This window comes from Sus scrofa, chromosome 15 (assembly GCF_054392235.1).
Source record: "Sus scrofa isolate SSC_HxYL_T2T_F1_AM1 chromosome 15, Sscrofa_HxYL_maternal_Yorkshire_Landrace_v2.0, whole genome shotgun sequence".
Taxonomy (NCBI): domain Eukaryota; kingdom Metazoa; phylum Chordata; class Mammalia; order Artiodactyla; family Suidae; genus Sus; species Sus scrofa.
The window spans coordinates 11,605,703-11,625,796 of NC_139397.1; positions in this window are offsets into that span (position 1 = coordinate 11,605,703).

Consider the following 20,094-nt stretch of genomic DNA (forward strand, 5'->3'; position numbering starts at 1 on the left):
CACTGCGTTCAATCGAGATCCATTGGACCACACTGCAAGGAATCCACTGCATTCAATCGGGATCCATTTAGCCACGCTGCATGGAATACTCTTCATTCAATCGGGATGCATTTTACCATGCTGCATGGAATCCACTACATTCAGTGACGCTGCATGGAATCCACTGCATTCAATCGGGATGCTTTGGGCCTTGCTGCATAAAATCCACTGCATTTAATCGGGATGCATTGGGCCTCACTGCATGGAATCCACTGCATTCAATCATGCTTCATTACAACCAGTGCATTCAATCGGGTACCATAGGGCCACGCTTCATGGAATCCACTGCATTCAATCATGCTTCATTGCAACCACTGCATTCAATCGGGAACCATTGGGCCATGCTGCATGGAATCCACTGCATTCAAACACGCTGCATGGAATCCACTGCATTCAATCGGGATGCTTTGGGCCATGCTGGATAATATCCACTGCATTCAATCGGGATTCATTGGGCCTCGCTGCCTGGAATCCACTGCATTCAATCATGCTGCATGGAATCCACTGCATTCAATCATGCTGCATAAAATCCACTGCATTCAATAGGGTTCCATTTCTTCACGCTGCATGGCATACACTGCATTCAAACACGCTGCATGGAATCCACTGCATTCAATCGAGATCCATTGGGCCACGCTGCATGGAATCCACTGCATTCAATTGGGATCCATTGTGCCACGATGCATGGAATTCACTGCAATCAATCAGAATCCACTGCACCACACTGCATGGAATCCACTGCATCAATCGGGATGCATTTTACCATGCTGCATGGAATCCACTGCATTCAATGACACTGCATGGAATCTACTGCATTCACTCGGGATCCATTTAGCCATGCTGCATTTAATCCACTGCGTTTAATCGGGATGCATTTTAACATGCTACATGGAATCCACTGCATTCAGTGATGCTGCATGGAATGCACTACATTCAATCGGGATGCTTTGGGCCATGCTGCATAAAATCCACTGCATTTAATCGGGATGCATTGGGCCACGCTCCATGTAATCAACTGCATTCAATCAAGCTGGATGGAATCCACTGCATTTAATCGGGATGCATTTTACCACGCTGCATGGAATGTACTGCATTCAATCACGCTGCATGGAATTCACTGCATTCAATTGGGATCCATTGCACCACGATGCATGGAATCCACTGCGTTCAATTAAAATCCATTGCACCAAACTGCATGGAATCCACTGCAATCTCTCGAGATCCATTGGGCCACGCTGCATGGAATCCACTGCATTCAGTCGGGATCCATTTAGCCACGCTGCATGGAATACTCTTCGTTCAATCGGGATGCATTTAACCATGCTGCATCGAATCCACTGCATTGAGTGACGCTGCATGGAATCCACTGCATTCAATCGGGATGCTTTGGGCCTCGCTGCATAAAATCCACTGCATTTAATCGGGATGCATTGGGCCTCACTGCATGGAATCTACTGCATTCAATCATGCTGCATGGAATCCACTGCATTCAATCATGCTGCATAAAATCCCCTGCATTTAATAGGGTTCCATTTCTCCATGCTGCATGGAATCCACTGCATTCAATCATGCTTCATTGCAACCAGTGCATTCAATCGGGTACCATAGGGCCACGCTTCATGGAATCCACTGCATTCAATCATGCTTCATTGCAACCACTGCATTCAATCGGGAACCATTGGGCCATGCTGCATGGAATCCACTGCATTCAAACACGCTGCATGGAATCCACTGCATTCAATCGGGATGCTTTGGGCCATGCTGGATAATATCCACTGCATTCAATCGGGATTCATTGGGCCTCGCTGCCTGGAATCCACTGCATTCAATCATGCTGCATGGAATCCACTGCATTCAATCATGCTGCATAAAATCCACTGCATTCAATAGGGTTCCATTTCTTCACGCTGCATGGCATACACTGCATTCAAACACGCTGCATGGAATCCACTGCATTCAATCGAGATCCATTGGGCCACGCTGCATGGAATCCACTGCATTCAATTGGGATCCATTGTGCCACGATGCATGGAATTCACTGCAATCAATCAGAATCCACTGCACCACACTGCATGGAATCCACTGCATCAATCGGGATGCATTTTACCATGCTGCATGGAATCCACTGCATTCAATGACACTGCATGGAATCTACTGCATTCACTCGGGATCCATTTAGCCATGCTGCACTTAATACACTGCGTTTAATCGGGATGCATTTTAACATGCTACATGGAATCCACTGCATTCAGTGATGCTGCATGGAATGCACTACATTCAATCGGGATGCTTTGGGCCATGCTGCATAAAATCCACTGCATTTAATCGGGATGCATTGGGCCACGCTCCATGTAATCAACTGCATTCAATCAAGCTGGATGGAATCCACTGCATTTAATCGGGATGCATTTTACCACGCTGCATGGAATATACTGCATTCAATCACGCTGCATGGAATTCACTGCATTCAATTGGGATCCATTGCACCACGATGCATGGAATCCACTGCGTTCAATTAAAATCCATTGCACCAAACTGCATGGAATCCACTGCAATCTCTCGAGATCCATTGGGCCACGCTGCATGGAATCCACTGCATTCAATCATGCTGCATGGAATCCACTGCATTCAATCATCCTGCATAAAATCCACTGCATTCAATAGGGTTCCATTTCTTCACGCTGCATGAAATAAACTGCATTCAAACATGCTGCATGGAATCCACTGCATTCAATCGAGATCCATTGGGCCACGCTGCATGGAATCCACTGCATTCAATCGAGATCCATTGGGTCACGCTGCATGGAATACACTGCATTCAATCGGGATCCATTTAACCCCGCTGCATGGAATCCACTGCATTAATCGGGATGCATTTTACCATGCTGCCTGGAATCCACTGCATTCATTGACACTGCATGGAATCCACTGCATCAATCGGGATGCATTTTACCATGCTGCATGGAATCCACTGCATTCAATGACACTGCATGGAATCTACTGCATTCACTCGGGAGCCATTTAGCCATGCTTCATGGAATACACTGCGTTCAATCGGGATGCATTTTACCATGCTGCATGGAATCCACTGCATTCAGTGATGCTGCATGGAATGCACTACCTTCAATCGGGATGCTTTGGGCCATGCTGCATAAAATCCACTGCATTTAATCGGGATGCATTGGGCCACGCTCCATGGAATCAACTGCATTCAATCAAGCTGGATGGAATCCACTGCATTTAATCGGGATGCATTTTACCACGCTGCATGGAATATACTGCATTCAATCACGCTGCATGGAATTCACTGCATTCAATTGGGATCCATTGCACCACGATGCATGGAATCCACTGCGTTCAATTTAAATCCATTGCACCACACTGCATGGAATCCACTGCAATCTCTCGAGATCCATTGGGCCACGCTGCATGGAATCCACTGCATTCAATCGGGATCCATTTATCACGCTGCATAGAATACACTGGGTTCAATCGGGATGCATTTTACCATGCTGCATCGAATCCACTGCATTCAGTGACGCTGCATGGAATCCACTGCATTTAATCGGGATGCATTGGGCCTCGCTGCATGGACTCCACTGCATTCAATCATGCTGCATGGAATCCACTGCATTCAATCATGCTGCATAAAATCCCCTGCATTTAATAGGGTTCAATTTCTCCATGCTGCATGGAATCCACTGCATTCAATCATGCTTCATTGCAACCAGTGCATTCAATCGGGTACCATAGGGCCACGCTTCATGGAATCCACTGCATTCAATCATGCTTCATTGCAACCACTGCATTCAATCGGGAACCATTGGGCCATGCTGCATGGAATCCACTGCATTCAAACACGCTGCATGGAATCCACTGCATTCAATCGGGATGCTTTGGGCCATGCTGGATAATATCCACTGCATTCAATCGGGATTCATTGGGCCTCGCTGCCTGGAATCCACTGCATTCAATCATGCTGCATGGAATCCACTGCATTCAATCATGCTGCATAAAATCCACTGCATTCAATAGGGTTCCATTTCTTCACGCTGCATGGAATACACTGCATTCAAACACGCTGCATGGAATCCACTGCATTCAATCGAGATCCATTGGGCCACGCTGCATGGAATCCACTGCATTCAATTGGGATCCATTGTGCCACGATGCATGGAATTCACTGCAATCAATCAGAATCCACTGCACCACACTGCATGGAATCCACTGCATTCAATCGAGATCCATTGGGCCACGCTGCATGGAATCCACTGCATTCAATCGAGATCCATTGGGCCACGCTGCATGGAATCCACTGCATTCAATCGGGATCCATTTAACCCCGCTGCATGGAATCCACTGCATCAATCGGGATGCATTTTATCATGCTGCCTGGAATCCACTGCATTCATTGACACTGCATGGAATCCACTGCATCAATCGGGATGCATTTTACCATGCTGCATGGAATCCACTGCAATCAATGACACTGCATGGAATCCAAGGCATCAATCGGGATGCATTTTACCATGCTGCATGGAATCCACTGCATTCAATGACACTGCATGGAATCTACTGCATTCACTCGGGATCCATTTAGCCATGCTGCCTGTAATCCACTGCGTTTAATCGGGATGCATTTTACCATGCTGCATGGAATCCACTGCATTCAGTGATGCTGCATGGAATGCACTACCTTCAATCAGGATGCTTTGGGCCATGCTGCATAAAATCCACTGCATTTAATCGGGATGCATTGGGCCATGCTCCATGGAATCAATTGCATTCAACCAAGCTGGATGGAATCCACTGCATTTAATCGGGATGCATTTTACCACGCTGCATGGAATATACTGCATTCAATCACGCTGCATGGAATTCACTGCATTCAATTGGGATCCATTGCACCACGATGCATGGAATCCACTGCGTTCAATTAAAATCCATTGCACCACACTGCATGGAATCCACTGCAATCTCTCGAGATCCATTGGGCCACGCTGCATGGAATGCACTGCATTCAATCGGGATCCATTTAGCCATGCTGCATGGAATACTGTTCGTTCAATCGGGATGCATTTAACCATGCTGCATCGAATCCACTGCATTCAGTGACGCTGCATGGAATCCACTGCATTCAATCGGGATGCTTTGGGCCTCTCTGCATAAAATCCACTGCATTTAATCGGGATGCATTGGGCCTCACTGCATGGAATCTACTGCATTCAATCATGCTGCATGGAATCCACTGCATTCAATCATGCTGCATAAAATCCCCTGCATTGAATAGGGTTCAATGTCTCCATGCTGCATGGAATCCACTGCATTCAATCATGCTTCATTGCAACCACTGCATTCAATCGGGAACCATTGGGCCATGCTGCATGGAATCCACTGCATTCAAACACGCTGCATGGAATCCACTGCATTCAATCGGGATGCTTTGGGCCATGCTGGATAATATCCAGTGCATTCAATCGGGATTCATTGGGCCTCGCTGCCTGGAATCCACTGCATTCAATCATGCTGCATGGAATCCACTGCATTCAATCATGCTGCATAAAATCCACTGCATTCAATAGGGTTCCATTTCTTCACGCTGCATGGCATACACTGCATTCAAACACGCTGCATGGAATCCACTGCATTCAATCGAGATCCATTGGGCCAAGATGCATGGAATTCACTGCAATCAATCAGAATCCACTCAACCACACTGCACGGAGTCCACTGCATTCAATCGAGATCCATTGGGCCACGCTGCATGGAATCCACTGCATTCAATCGGGTTCCATTTTACCCCGCTGCATGGAATCCACTGCATCAATCGGGATGCATTTTATCATGCTGCCTGGAATCCACTGCATTCAATGACACTGCATGGAATGCACTGCATCAATCGTGACGCATTTTACCATGCTGCATGGAATCCACTGCATTCAATGACACTGCATGGAATCCACTGCATTCACTCGGGATCCATTTAGCCATGCTGCATGTAATGCACTGCGTTTAATCGGGATGCATTTTACCATGCTGCATGGAATCCACTGCATTCAGTGATGCTGCATGGAATGCACTACCTTCAATCGGGATGCTTTGGGCCATGCTGCATAAAATCCACTGCAGTTAATCGGGATGCATTGGGCCACGCTCCATGGAATCAACTGCATTCAATCAAGCTGGATGGAATCCACTGCATTTAATCGGGATGCATTTTACCACGCTGCATGGAATATACTGCATTCAATCACGCTGCATGAAATTCACTGCATTCAATTGGGATTCATTGCACCACGATGCATGGAATCCACTGCGTTCAATTAAAATCCATTGCACCACACTGCATGGAATCCACTGCATTCTCTCGAGATCCATTGGGCCACGCTGCATCGAATCCACTGCATTCAATCGGGATCCATTTAGCCACGCTGCATGGAATACACTGCGTTCAATCGGGATGCATTTTACCATGCTGCATCGAATCCACTGCATTCAGTGACGCTGCATGGAATCCACTGCATTCAATCGGGATGCTTTGGGCCTCGCTGCATAAAATCCACTGCATTTAATCGGGATGCATTGGGCCTCACTGCATGGAATCTACTGCATTCAATCATGCTGCATGGAATCCACTGCATTCAATCATGCTGCATAAAATCCCCTGCATTTAATAGGGTTCCATTTCTCCATGCTGCATGGAATCCACTGCATTCAATCATGCTTCATTGCAACCAGTGCATTCAATCGGGTACCATAGGGCCACGCTTCATGGAATCCACTGCATTCAATCATGCTTCATTGCAACCACTGCATTCAATCGGGAACCATTGGGCCATGCTGCATGGAATCCACTGCATTCAAACACGCTGCATGGAATCCACTGCATTCAATCGGGATGCTTTGGGCCATGCTGGATAATATCCACTGCATTCAATCGGGATTCATTGGGCCTCGCTGCCTGGAATCCACTGCATTCAATCATGCTGCATCGAATCCACTGCATTCAATCATGCTGCATAAAATCCACTGCATTCAATAGGGTTCCATTTCTTCACGCTGCACGGCATACACTGCATTCAAACACGCTGCATGGAACCCACTGCATTCAATCGAGATCCATTGGGCCACACTGCATGGAATCCACTGCATTCAATCGGCATCCATTTAACCCCGCTGCATGGAATGCACTGCGTTCAATTGGGATTCATTTTACCATGCTGCATCAAATCCACTGCATTCAATGACACTGCATGGAATCCACTGCATCAATCGGGATGCATTTTACCATTATGCATGGAATCCACTGCATTCAGTGACGCTGCATGGAATCCACTGCAGTCAATCGGGATCCATTGTGCCACATTGCAGGGAAACCACTGCATTCAATCGACATCCATGGCGCCATGCTGCATGGAATCCACTGCATTCAATTGGGATTCATTGGGCCTCACTGCATGGAATACACTGCGTTCAATCGAGATCCATTGGACCACACTGCAAGGAATCCACTGCATTCAATCGGGATCCATTTAGACACGCTGCATGGAATACTCTTCATTCAATCGGGATGCATTTTACCATGCTGCATGGAATCCACTACATTCAGTGACGCTGCATGGAATCCACTGCATTCAATCGGGATGCTTTGGGCCTTGCTGCATAAAATCCACTGCATTTAATCGGGATGCATTGGGCCTCACTGCATGGAATCCACTGCATTCAATCATGCTTCATTACAACCAGTGCATTCAATCGGGTACCATAGGGCCACGCTTCATGGAATCCACTGCATTCAATCATGCTTCATTGCAACCACTGCATTCAATCGGGAACCATTGGGCCATGCTGCATGGAATCCACTGCATTCAAACACGCTGCATGGAATCCACTGCATTCAATCGGGATGCTTTGGGCCATGCTGGATAATATCCACTGCATTCAATCGGGATTCATTGGGCCTCGCTGCCTGAAATCCACTGCATTCAATCATGCTGCATGGAATCCACTGCATTCAATCATGCTGCATAAAATCCACTGCATTCAATAGGGTTCCATTTCTTCACGCTGCATGGCATACACTGCATTCAAACACGCTGCATGGAATCCACTGCATTCAATCGAGATCCATTGGGCCACGCTGCATGGAATCCACTGCATTCAATTGGGATCCATTGTGCCACGATGCATGGAATTCACTGCAATCAATCAGAATCCACTGCACCACACTGCATGGAATCCACTGCATCAATCGGGATGCATTTTACCATGCTGCATGGAATCCACTGCATTCAATGACACTGCATGGAATCTACTGCATTCACTCGGGATCCATTTAGCCATGCTGCATTTAATCCACTGCGTTTAATCGGGATGCATTTTAACATGCTACATGGAATCCACTGCATTCAGTGATGCTGCATGGAATGCACTACATTCAATCGGGATGCTTTGGGCCATGCTGCATAAAATCCACTGCATTTAATCGGGATGCATTGGGCCACGCTCCATGTAATCAACTGCATTCAATCAAGCTGGATGGAATCCACTGCATTTAATCGGGATGCATTTTACCACGCTGCATGGAATGTACTGCATTCAATCACGCTGCATGGAATTCACTGCATTCAATTGGGATCCATTGCACCACGATGCATGGAATCCACTGCGTTCAATTAAAATCCATTGCACCAAACTGCATGGAATCCACTGCAATCTCTCGAGATCCATTGGGCCACGCTGCATGGAATCCACTGCATTCAGTCGGGATCCATTTAGCCACGCTGCATGGAATACTCTTCGTTCAATCGGGATGCATTTAACCATGCTGCATCGAATCCACTGCATTGAGTGACGCTGCATGGAATCCACTGCATTCAATCGGGATGCTTTGGGCCTCGCTGCATAAAATCCACTGCATTTAATCGGGATGCATTGGGCCTCACTGCATGGAATCTACTGCATTCAATCATGCTGCATGGAATCCACTGCATTCAATCATGCTGCATAAAATCCCCTGCATTTAATAGGGTTCCATTTCTCCATGCTGCATGGAATCCACTGCATTCAATCATGCTTCATTGCAACCAGTGCATTCAATCGGGTACCATAGGGCCACGCTTCATGGAATCCACTGCATTCAATCATGCTTCATTGCAACCACTGCATTCAATCGGGAACCATTGGGCCATGCTGCATGGAATCCACTGCATTCAAACACGCTGCATGGAATCCACTGCATTCAATCGGGATGCTTTGGGCCATGCTGGATAATATCCACTGCATTCAATCGGGATTCATTGGGCCTCGCTGCCTGGAATCCACTGCATTCAATCATGCTGCATGGAATCCACTGCATTAAATGACACTGCATGGAATCCACTGCATTCAATAGGGTTCCATTTCTTCACGCTGCATGGCAAACACTGCATTCAAACACGCTGCATGGAATCCACTGCATTCAATCGAGATCCATTGGGCCACGATGCATGGAATTCACTGCAATCAATCAGAATCCACTCCACCACACTGCACGGAGTCAACTGCATTCAATCGAGATCCATTGGGCCACGCTGCATGGAATCCACTGCATTCAATCGGGTTCCATTTAACCCCGCTGCATGGAATCCACTGCATCAATCGGGATGCATTTTACCATGCTGCCTGGAATCCACTGCATTCAATGACACTGCATGGAATGCACTGCATCAATCGTGACGCATTTTACCATGCTGCATGGAATCCACTGCATTCAATGACACTGCATGGAATCCACTGCATTCACTCGGGATCCATTTAGCCATGCTGCATGTAATGCACTGCGTTTAATCGGGATGCATTTTACCATGCTGCATGGAATCCACTGCATTCAGTGATGCTGCATGGAATGCACTACCTTCAATCGGGATGCTTTGGGCCATGCTGCATAAAATCCACTGCAGTTAATCGGGATGCATTGGGCCACGCTCCATGGAATCAACTGCATTCAATCAAGCTGGATGGAATCCACTGCATTTAATCGGGATGCATTTTACCACGCTGCATGGAATATACTGCATTCAATCACGCTGCATGGAATTCACTGCATTCAATTGGGATTCATTGCACCACGATGCATGGAATCCACTGCGTTCAATTAAAATCCATTGCACCACACTGCATGGAATCCACTGCATTCTCTCGAGATCCATTGGGCCACGCTGCATCGAATCCACTGCATTCAATCGGGATCCATTTAGCCACGCTGCATGGAATACACTGCGTTCAATCGGGATGCATTTTACCATGCTGCATCGAATCCACTGCATTCAGTGACGCTGCATGGAATCCACTGCATTCAATCGGGATGCTTTGGGCCTCGCTGCATAAAATCCACTGCATTTAATCGGGATGCATTGGGCCTCACTGCATGGAATCTACTGCATTCAATCATGCTGCATGGAATCCACTGCATTCAATCATGCTGCATAAAGTCCCCTGCATTTAATAGGGTTCAATGTCTCCATGCTGCATGGAATCCACTGCATTCAATCATGCTTCATTGCAACCAGTGCATTCAATCGGGTACCATAGGGCCACGCTTCATGGAATCCACTGCATTCAATCATGCTTCATTGCAACCACTGCATTCAATCGGGAACCATTGGGCCATGCTGCATGGAATCCACTGCATTCAAACACGCTGCATGGAATCCACTGCATTCAATCGGGATGCTTTGGGCCATGCTGGATAATATCCACTGCATTCAATCGGGATTCATTGGGCCTCGCTGCCTGGAATCCACTGCATTCAATCATGCTGCATCGAATCCACTTCATTCAATCATGCTGCATAAAATCCACTGCATTCAATAGGGTTCCATTTCTTCACGCTGCACGGCATACACTGCATTCAAACACGCTGCATGGAACCCACTGCATTCAATCGAGATCCATTGGGCCACGCTGCATGGAATCCACTGCATTCAATCGGCATCCATTTAACCCCGCTGCATGGAATGCACTGCGTTCAATTGGGATTCATTTTACCATGCTGCATGGAATCCACTGCATTCAATGACACTGCATGGAATCCACTGCATCAATCGGGATGCATTTTACCATTATGCATGGAATCCACTGCATTCAGTGACGCTGCATGGAATCCACTGCAGTCAATCGGGATCCATTGTGCCACATTGCAGGGAAACCACTGCATTCAATCGACATCCATGGCGCCATGCTGCATGGAATCCACTGCATTCAATTGGGATTCATTGGGCCTCACTGCATGGAATACACTGCGTTCAATCGAGATCCATTGGACCACACTGCAAGGAATCCACTGCATTCAATCGGGATCCATTTAGCCACGCTGCATGGAATACTCTTCATTCAATCGGGATGCATTTTACCATGCTGCATGGAATCAACTACATTCAGTGACGCTGCATGGAATCCACTGCATTCAATCGGGATGCTTTGGGCCTTGCTGCATAAAATCCACTGCATTTAATCGGGATGCATTGGGCCTCACTGCATGGAATCCACTGCATTCAATCATGCTTCATTACAACCAGTGCATTCAATCGGGTACCATAGGGCCACGCTTCATGGAATCCACTGCATTCAATCATGCTTCATTGCAACCACTGCATTCAATCGGGAACCATTGGGCCATGCTGCATGGAATCCACTGCATTCAAACACGCTGCATGGAATCCACTGCATTCAATCGGGATGCTTTGGGCCATGCTGGATAATATCCACTGCATTCAATCGGGATTCATTGGGCCTCGCTGCCTGGAATCCACTGCATTCAATCATGCTGCATGGAATCCACTGCATTCAATCATGCTGCATAAAATCCACTGCATTCAATAGGGTTCCATTTCTTCACGCTGCATGGAATACACTGCATTCAAACACGCTGCATGGAATCCACTGCATTCAATCGAGATCCATTGGGCCACGCTGCATGGAATCCACTGCATTCAATTGGGATCCATTGTGCCACGATGCATGGAATTCACTGCAATCAATCAGAATCCACTGCACCACACTGCATGGAATCCACTGCATCAATCGGGATGCATTTTACCATGCTGCATGGAATCCACTGCATTCAATGACACTGCATGGAATCTACTGCATTCACTCGGGATCCATTTAGCCATGCTGCATTTAATCCACTGCGTTTAATCGGGATGCATTTTAACATGCTACATGGAATCCACTGCATTCAGTGATGCTGCATGGAATGCACTACATTCAATCGGGATGCTTTGGGCCATGCTGCATAAAATCCACTGCATTTAATCGGGATGCATTGGGCCACGCTCCATGTAATCAACTGCATTCAATCAAGCTGGATGGAATCCACTGCATTTAATCGGGATGCATTTTACCACGCTGCATGGAATGTACTGCATTCAATCACGCTGCATGGAATTCACTGCATTCAATTGGGATCCATTGCACCACGATGCATGGAATCCACTGCGTTCAATTAAAATCCATTGCACCACACTGCATGGAATCCACTGCAATCTCTCGAGATCCATTGGGCCACGCTGCATGGAATCCACTGCATTCAGTCGGGATCCATTTAGCCACGCTGCATGGAATACTCTTCGTTCAATCGGGATGCATTTAACCATGCTGCATCGAATCCACTGCATTCAGTGACGCTGCATGGAATCCACTGCATTCAATCGGGATGCTTTGGGCCTCGCTGCATAAAATCCACTGCATTTAATCGGGATGCATTGGGCCTCACTGCATGGAATCTACTGCATTCAATCATGCTGCATGGAATCCACTGCATTCAATCATGCTGCATAAAATCCCCTGCATTTAATAGGGTTCCATTTCTCCATGCTGCATGGAATCCACTGCATTCAATCATGCTTCATTGCAACCAGTGCATTCAATCGGGTACCATAGGGCCACGCTTCATGGAATCCACTGCATTCAATTATGCTTCATTGCAACCACTGCATTCAATCGGGAACCATTGGGCCATGCTGCATGGAATCCACTGCATTCAAACACGCTGCATGGAATCCACTGCATTCAATCGGGATGCTTTGGGCCATGCTGGATAATATCCACTGCATTCAATCGGGATTCATTGGGCCTCGCTGCCTGGAATCCACTGCATTCAATCATGCTGCATGGAATCCACTGCATTAAATGACACTGCATGGAATCCACTGCATTCAATAGGGTTCCATTTCTTCACGCTGCATGGCAAACACTGCATTCAAACACGCTGCATGGAATCCACTGCATTCAATCGAGATCCATTGGGCCACGATGCATGGAATTCACTGCAATCAATCAGAATCCACTCCACCACACTGCACGGAGTCAACTGCATTCAATCGAGATCCATTGGGCCACGCTGCATGGAATCCACTGCATTCAATCGGGTTCCATTTAACCCCGCTGCATGGAATCCACTGCATCAATCGGGATGCATTTTACCATGCTGCCTGGAATCCACTGCATTCAATGACACTGCATGGAATGCACTGCATCAATCGTGACGCATTTTACCATGCTGCATGGAATCCACTGCATTCAATGACACTGCATGGAATCCACTGCATTCACTCGGGATCCATTTAGCCATGCTGCATGTAATGCACTGCGTTTAATCGGGATGCATTTTACCATGCTGCATGGAATCCACTGCATTCAGTGATGCTGCATGGAATGCACTACCTTCAATCGGGATGCTTTGGGCCATGCTGCATAAAATCCACTGCAGTTAATCGGGATGCATTGGGCCACGCTCCATGGAATCAACTGCATTCAATCAAGCTGGATGGAATCCACTGCATTTAATCGGGATGCATTTTACCACGCTGCATGGAATATACTGCATTCAATCACGCTGCATGGAATTCACTGCATTCAATTGGGATTCATTGCACCACGATGCATGGAATCCACTGCGTTCAATTAAAATCCATTGCACCACACTGCATGGAATCCACTGCATTCTCTCGAGATCCATTGGACCACGCTGCATCGAATCCACTGCATTCAATCGGGATCCATTTAGCCACGCTGCATGGAATACACTGCGTTCAATCGGGATGCATTTTACCATGCTGCATCGAATCCACTGCATTCAGTGACGCTGCATGGAATCCACTGCATTCAATCGGGATGCTTTGGGCCTTGCTGCATAAAATCCACTGCATTTAATCGGGATGCATTGGGCCTCACTGCATGGAATCTACTGCATTCAATCATGCTGCATGGAATCCACTGCATTCAATCATGCTGCATAAAGTCCCCTGCATTTAATAGGGTTCAATGTCTCCATGCTGCATGGAATCCACTGCATTCAATCATGCTTCATTGCAACCAGTGCATTCAATCGGGTACCATAGGGCCACGCTTCATGGAATCCACTGCATTCAATCATGCTTCATTGCAACCACTGCATTCAATCGGGAACCATTGGGCCATGCTGCATGGAATCCACTGCATTCAAACACGCTGCATGGAATCCACTGCATTCAATCGGGATGCTTTGGGCCATGCTGGATAATATCCACTGCATTCAATCGGGATTCATTGGGCCTCGCTGCCTGGAATCCACTGCATTCAATCATGCTGCATCGAATCCACTGCATTCAATCATGCTGCATAAAATCCACTGCATTCAATAGGGTTCCATTTCTTCACGCTGCACGGCATACAATGCATTCAAACACGCTGCATGGAACCCACTGCATTCAATCGAGATCCATTGGGCCACGCTGCATGGAATCCACTGCATTCAATCGGCATCCATTTAACCCCGCTGCATGGAATGCACTGCGTTCAATTGGGATTCATTTTACCATGCTGCATCGAATCCACTGCATTCAATGACACTGCATGGAATCCACTGCATCAATCGGGATGCATTTTACCATTATGCATGGAATCCACTGCATTCAGTGACGCTGCATGGAATCCACTGCAGTCAATCGGGATCCATTGTGCCACATTGCAGGGAAACCACTGCATTCAATCGACATCCATGGCGCCATGCTGCATGGAATCCACTGCATTCAATTGGGATTCATTGGGCCTCACTGCATGGAATACACTGCGTTCAATCGAGATCCATTGGACCACACTGCAAGGAATCCACTGCATTCAATCGGGATCCATTTAGCCACGCTGCATGGAATACTCTTCATTCAATCGGGATGCATTTTACCATGCTGCATGGAATCCACTGCATTCAGTGACGCTGCATGGAATCCACTGCATTCAATCGGGATGCTTTGGGCCTTGCTGCATAAAATCCACTGCATTTAATCGGGATGCATTGGGCCTCACTGCATGGAATCCACTGCATTCAATCATGCTTCATTACAACCAGTGCATTCAATCGGGTACCATAGGGCCACGCTTCATGGAATCCACTGCATTCAATCATGCTTCATTGCAACCACTGCATTCAATCGGGAACCATTGGGCCATGCTGCATGGAATCCACTGCATTCAAACACGCTGCATGGAATCCACTGCATTCAATCGGGATGCTTTGGGCCATGCTGGATAATATCCACTGCATTCAATCGGGATTCATTGGGCCTCACTGCCTGGAATCCACTGCATTCAATCATGCTGCATGGAATCCACTGCATTCAATCATGCTGCATAAAATCCACTGCATTCAATAGGGTTCCATTTCTTCACGCTGCATGGCATACACTGCATTCAAACACGCTGCATGGAATCCACTGCATTCAATCGAGATCCATTGGGCCACGCTGCATGGAATCCACTGCATTCAATTGGGATCCATTGTGCCACGATGCATGGAATTCACTGCAATCAATCAGAATCCACTGCACCACACTGCATGGAATCCACTGCATCAATCGGGATGCATTTTACCATGCTGCATGGAATCCACTGCATTCAATGACACTGCATGGAATCTACTGCATTCACTCGGGATCCATTTAGCCATGCTGCACTTAATACACTGCGTTTAATCGGGATGCATTTTAACATGCTACATGGAATCCACTGCATTCAGTGATGCTGCATGGAATGCACTACATTCAATCGGGATGATTTGGGCCATGCTGCATAAAATCCACTGCATTTAATCGGGATGCATTGGGCCACGCTCCATGTAATCAACTGCATTCAATCAAGCTGGATGGAATCCACTGCATTTAATCGGGATGCATTTTACCACGCTGCATGGAATATACTGCATTCAATCACGCTGCATGGAATTCACTGCATTCAATTGGGATCCATTGCACCACGATGCATGGAATCCACTGCGTTCAATTTAAATCCATTGCACCACACTGCATGGAATCCACTGCAATCTCTCGAGATCCATTGGGCCACGCTGCATGGAATCCACTGCATTCAGTCGGGATCCATTTAGCCACGCTGCATGGAATACTCTTCGTTCAATCGGGATGCATTTTACCATGCTGCATCGAATCCACTGCATTGAGTGACGCTGCATGTAATCCACTGCATTCAATCGGGATGCTTTGGGCCTCGCTGCATAAAATCCACTGCATTTAATCGGGATGCATTGGGCCTCACTGCATGGAATCTACTGCATTCAATCATGCTGCATGGAATCCACTGCATTCAATCATGCTGCATAAAATCCCCTGCATTTAATAGGGTTCAATTTCTCCATGCTGCATGGAATCCACTGCATTCAATCATGCTTCATTGCAACCAGTGCATTCAATCGGGTACCATAGGGCCACGCTTCATGGAATCCACTGCATTCAATCATGCTTCATTGCAACCACTGCATTCAATCGGGAACCATTGGGCCATGCTGCATGGAATCCACTGCATTCAAACACGCTGCATGGAATCCACTGCATTCAATCGGGATGCTTTGGGCCATGCTGGATAATATCCAGAGCATTCAATCGGGATTCATTGGGCCTCGCTGCCTGGAATCCACTGCATTCAATCATGCTGCATGGAATCCACTGCATTCAATCATGCTGCATAAAATCCACTGCATTCAATAGGGTTCCATTTCTTCACGCTGCATGGAATACACTGCATTCAAACACGCTGCATGGAATCCACTGCATTCAATCGAGATCCATTGGGCCACGCTGCATGGAATTCACTGCAATCAATCAGAATCCACTCCACCACACTGCACGGAGTCCACTGCATTCAATCGAGATCCATTGGGCCACGCTGCATGGAATCCACGGCATTCAATCTGGATCCATTTAACCCCGCTGCATGGAATCCACTGCATCAATCGGGATGCATTTTATCATGCTGCCTGGAATCCACTGCATTCAATGACACTGCATGGAATCCACTGCATCAATCGGGATGCATTTTACCATGCTGCATGGAATCCACTGCATTCAATGACACTCATGGAATCCACTGCATCAATCGTGACGCATTTTACCATGCTGCATGGAATCCACAGCATTCAATGACACTGCATGGAAGCCACTGCATCCATCGGGATGCATTTTACCATGCTGCATGGAATCCACTGCATTCAGTGACGCTGCATGGAATCCACTGCAGTCAATCGGGATCCATTGGGCCACATTGCAGGGAAACCACTGCATTCAATCAACATCCATTGTGCCATGCTGCATGGAATCCACTGCATTCAATTGGGATTCATTGGGCCTCACTGCATGGAATACACTGCGTTCAATCGAGATCCATTGGCCACGCTGCATGGAATCCACTGCATTCAATCTGGATCCATTTCGCCATGCTTCATGGAATACACTGCGTTCAATCGGGATGCATTTTACCATGCTGCATGGAATCCACTGCATTCAGTGATGCTGCATGGAATGCACTACCTTCAATCGGGATGCTTTGGGCCATGCTGCATAAAATCCACTGCATTTAATCGGGATGCATTGGGCCACGCTCCATGGAATCAACTGCATTCAATCAAGCTGGATGGAATCCACTGCATTTAATCGGGATGCATTTTACCATGCTGCATGGAATGTACTGCATTCAATCACGCTGCATGGAATCCACTGCATTCTCTCGAGATCCATTGGGCCACGCTGCATCGAATCCACTGCATTCAATCGGGATCCATTTATCACGCTGCATGGAATACACTGGGTTCAATCGGGATGCATTTTACCATGCTGCATCGAATCCACTGCATTGAGTGACGCTGCATGGAATCCCCTGCATTCAATCGGGATGCTTTGGGCCTCGCTGCATAAAATCCACTGCATTTAATCGGGATGCATTGGGCCTCACTGCATGGAATCTACTGCATTCAATCATGCTGCATGGAATCCACTGCATTCAATCATGCTGCATAAAATCCCCTGCATTTAATAGGGTTCCATTTCTCCATGCTGCATGGAATCCACTGCATTCAATCATGCTTCATTGCAACCAGTGCATTCAATCGGGTACCATAGGGCCACGCTTCATGGAATCCACTGCATTCAATCATGCTTCATTGCAACCACTGCATTCAATCGGGAACCATTGGGCCATGCTGCATGGAATCCACTGCATTCAAACACGCTGCATGGAATCCACTGCATTCAATCGGGATGCTTTGGGCCATGCTGGATAATATCCACTGCATTCAATCAGGATTCATTGGGCCTCGCTGCCTGGAATCCACTGCATTCAATCATGCTGCATGGAATCCACTGCATTCAATCATGCTGCATAAAATCCACTGCATTCAATAGGGTTCCATTTCTTCACGCTGCATGGCATACACTGCATTCAAACACGCTGCATGGAACCCACTGCATTCAATCGAGATCCATTGGGCCACGCTGCATGGAATCCACTGCATTCAATTGGGATCCATTGTGCCACGATGCATGGAATTCACTGCAATCAATCAGACTCCACTGCACCACACTGCATGGAATCCACTGCATCAATCGGGATGCATTTTACCATGCTGCCTGGAATCCACTGCATTCAATGACACCGCATGGAATCCACTGCATCAATCGGGATGCATTTTACCATGCTGCATGGAATCCACTGCATTCAATGACACTGCATGGAATCTACTGCATTCACTCGGGATCCATTTAGCCATGCTGCATGTAATCTACTGCGTTTAATCGGGATGCATTTTACCATGCTGCATGGAATCCACTGCATTCAGTGATGCTGCATGGAATGCACTACATTCAATCGGGATGCTTTGGGCCATGCTGCATAAAATCCACTGCAGTTAATCGGGATGCATTGGGCCACGCTCCATGGAATCAACTGCATTCAATCAAGCTGGATGGAATCCACTGCATTTAATCGGGATGCATTTTACCACGCTGCATGGAATATACTGCATTCAATCACGCTGCATGGAATTCACTGCATTCAATTGGGATCCATTGCGCCACGATGCATGGAATCCACTGCGTTCAATTTAAATCCATTGCACCACACTGCATGGAATCCACTGCATTCTCTCGAGATCCATTGGGCCACGCTGCATCGAATCCACTGCATTCAATCGGGATCCATTTAACCCCGCTGCATGGAATGCACTGCGTTCAATTGGGATGCATTTTACCATGCTGCATGGAATCCACTGCATTCAATGACGCTGCATGGAATCCACTGCATCAATCGGGATGCATTTTACCATGCTGCATCGAATCCACTGCATTCAATGACACTGCATGGAATCCACTGCAGTCAATCGGGATCCATTGTGCCACATTGCAGGGAAACCACTGCATTCAATCGACATCCATTGCGCCATGCTGCATGGAATCCACTGCATTCAATTGGGATACATTGGGCCTCACTGCATGGAATACACTGCGTTCAATCGAGATCCATTGGGCCACGCTGCATGGAATCCACTGCATTCACTCGGGATCCATTTAGCCATGCTGCATGTAATGCACTGCGTTTAATCGGGATGCATTTTACCATGCTGCATGGAATCCACTGCATTCAGTGATGCTGCATGGAATGCACTACCTTCAATCGGGATGCTTTGGGCCATGCTGCATAATATCCACTGCATTTAATCGGGATGCATTGGGCCACGCTCCATGGAATCAACTG